This window comes from Euprymna scolopes, chromosome 17 (assembly GCF_053919585.1).
Source record: "Euprymna scolopes isolate OS-2025 chromosome 17, ASM5391958v1, whole genome shotgun sequence".
NCBI classification, from domain to species: domain Eukaryota; kingdom Metazoa; phylum Mollusca; class Cephalopoda; order Sepiida; family Sepiolidae; genus Euprymna; species Euprymna scolopes.
In genome coordinates this window covers 108,056,917-108,060,422 of record NC_136498.1, presented here as the reverse complement: position 1 = coordinate 108,060,422, position 3,506 = coordinate 108,056,917, and positions in this window count along the sequence as shown.

Genomic DNA, 3,506 nt, shown 5'->3' with positions numbered 1-3,506 from the left:
GACAACGACGATTTGCTGTGGGTATACTAGTATTCAAATAATTTGAATAGAATTGGGCGACGGTTCGCGTAGAAAAGGGCGGCGGATCGTATCTTAGTTTACCCCATCTTTTAGTGTTCATAGATGGATTACCAAATATTTTCTTTTCAGCACATGTGTTTTACGGGAGTTTACTTAAACAAGAGACGAAAAGGTTGTGCACCGGTTGTGTAAGGAGTTTCAGGATGCAATAGGATGATGAACAATTTCCGTACAAGGGTCAATCAGTTCGTGTCCTTCTCAGGCAAGGGAAATAACTCTATAGCGCTAAATGCCAAAAAATAAATTAATAATAGGTTAGTTCAGTTTGCCTGTCGATAGGTTAAAGAAATCCTGGCCAACGCCTTTAAGTATATATATATATATATATATATATATATATATATATATATATATATATATATATATATATATATATATATATATATATATATATATATATATGTGTGAAACAGCGAAACAGTACTGTATGTGGATGACTATATATATATATATATATATATTGTGTGTTTTGGGTGTTGATCTTTTATTTTTCTAAGGGTGTATGTTTTTATAAGACTACATATGTTGATGTGTTGTATGAGAATTTGGTAAGAGATCGGGAAGAGAGAAAGGGAGTAGCAAGAAAAGAACAATATGTTAGAGAAAAGAGAATCGAAAAAGGGAATCAGGGGAAAATAGAGAAAAGCCAGATCAAAGTGAAAGAACAGGAAATCTGGTATATATATATATATATATATATATATATATATATATATATATATGTGTGTGTCTTGTGTGTGTGTGTGTGTAGTTCTCTACAAACAGACTGTCTCTCTATATCATGGATCATGGCTCTTTAGTGTGGCAAGACAAGCAACTACCTCATGCTGGGATCGAAACTTTACCATCAAGACGAGAATTGAAACTTTATAACCACCAGCCTCTACTCTGTCGAATGCTTAGAGCAAGCGATATCAATAATGTTTGGGAAAACCTGGAATACAAAACATCCAATCATTAGCACATTAAGACTCCGCAGCCTTATTTCCTTTTTTTTCTTTACTCCAGTCATTCCTCATCAAGACCATAGGGAGTCTGTGAAAAATAATAAGATTTGTGGGAGGAGTAAGGAACTCAGAACACCAAAGTTGATTGGCCAAATAAAGAATTTCATGGATGAGGACCGTCGTGTGTCTATAGAGATAAAAAGTGCACAGTTTGATGTCAGTGTGGGAACTGTGCATCATTAATCGTAAGGAACTGAAGATGCGGAAGATTTACGTGAAGTTTGTTCGAAAGGTGCTCAGAGAAGTTCAGAAAGAAAGACGTTGTCATGACAAAGATGGGCATCAAGACAGTTCCTCTCCCTCTCTATAGCCTAGACCTTGTTCCCTGTGACTTTTAATTATTCCCTAAGCCCAAGAAAAACCTTAGAGGCTGTCGTTGTGAGACAATTGAGGAGATGAAAGAAGATGTGATGAGGGTTATAAACAGGCTCACACAAGAGGACTTCCATGAGGTCTTCCAAAAGTTGTGAGAACGATACAAGTAGTGCATTGCAGCCGGAGGAGATTACTTCAAAGGGGACTAGAGTTTCATGCGTGTACGATCAATAAAAGTGCCCATACAAAAAAGTTTGGAAACTTATTGAAGGCATCTCGTATATAATAGCAATTATAGACAAAACAAAGCAATTAAAGATGAAACAAAGCAATTGTAGACAAAACAAAGCAATTGTAGACAAAACAAAGCAATTGAAGAAAAAACAAAGCAATTGTAGACAAAACAAAGCAATTGTAGACAACACAAAGCAATTGAAGAAAAAACAAAGCAATTATAGACAAAACAAAGCAATTGTAGACAAAACAAAGCAATTATAGACAAAACAAAGCAATTGTAGACAACACAAAGCAATTGAAGAAAAAACAAAGCAATTATAGACAAAACAAAGCAATTGTAGACAAAACAAAGCAATTATAGACAAAACAAAGCAATTGTAGACAAAACAATTATAGACAAAACAAAACAATTATAGACAAAACAAAACAATTATAGACAAAACAAAGCAATTGTAGACAAAACAAAACAATTATAGACAAAACAAAGCAATTGCAGACAAAACAAAGCAATTATAGACAAAACAAACCAATTATAGACAAAACAAACCAATTATAGATAAAACAAAACAATTGCAGACAAAACAAAGCAATTATAGACAAACCAAACCAATTATAGACAAAACAAAACAATTATAGATAAAACAAAGCAATTGTAGACAAAACAAAGCAATTATAGACAAAACAAAGCAATTGCAGACAAAACAAAGCAATTATAGACAAAACAAAGCAATTGCAGACAAAACAAAGCAATTATAGACAAATATGTTGGCATTCATAGATGTATTTGTCGACGTAATAAAGAAGTAATTGCGGGAGGTGTTAGATGCTCTTTATACCTAGGTGTTTCAAAGCCTCATGCTTCTCATTAGAAGAAGGTTGGGGAGGGGCTAGGTTGTAAACATTTTAATGCGACATGAAGATAGGGGGATAATTAGAGCTATATTAATGTATCTGGTATATAGAGGAGTGATGGCCGAGGGGAAAGCAGGGCATCTGAGGGTATTAAACTATTATTAAAGTGGGTGTGTTTTAGTTAGTTGGGAACTTGCGAGAGATTAGAACATATAGATTAGAATAGAGAGCTAGACAAGAGGGGGATTAGAATTCAGAGATTATAATAGAAAGATAGAATAGAGGGGAGTTATATAATATGGGGGCGGGTTGGGACACTATATAGAGAACGCATGAAAAGATAGAGCTGGATACGGAGGTAAATGACATAGGGAGTAGATAGATACGGATTGTAAGAGATTATACAGCTAGCTAAAGATTATAAAACGGGTGATAAAAGTTGAGCAATCTAATACATAAAAGCCTATATGTCTGTCTGTCTGTCACAGTATTTTCAAACTCTATCTCTTCCGAAACTAAAAGTTGCAGAGCGGCGCTAGGGGTTCAAATGATTGGATTGTTTATGGACCGTTATTTTATCGGTCTTTAACCGGTTAAAATAGTTTTAAGGGTTCAAAAATGGGTCAAAATTGGGCCGAAATTGAAAAAAAATCGTTATACATTTTGTACATTTATCTTAGTTTATTTTTAATTTTTAATCAGTTCATGTGTGGTAACGTTACCAGCTTTGAATGCTACAATTTTGTTATTCGTTTAGATTCTAGCTGATGGCATCCAAATACTTCTTTTTACTTTTATAACGACTCTATAATAATATATGCGAAATTTGGACAAATGAAAAAATATTTAAGCGTATTTTACGCCCAGGCAAAGCCTGACCCTCCCTCCTCGCTGGTATGAAATAAAATAAAATGTAGTAGAAAGTGTAGTAAACAAATCCGGCGAAATAAAACATATATATATATATATATATATATATATATATATATATATATATATATATATATATATATA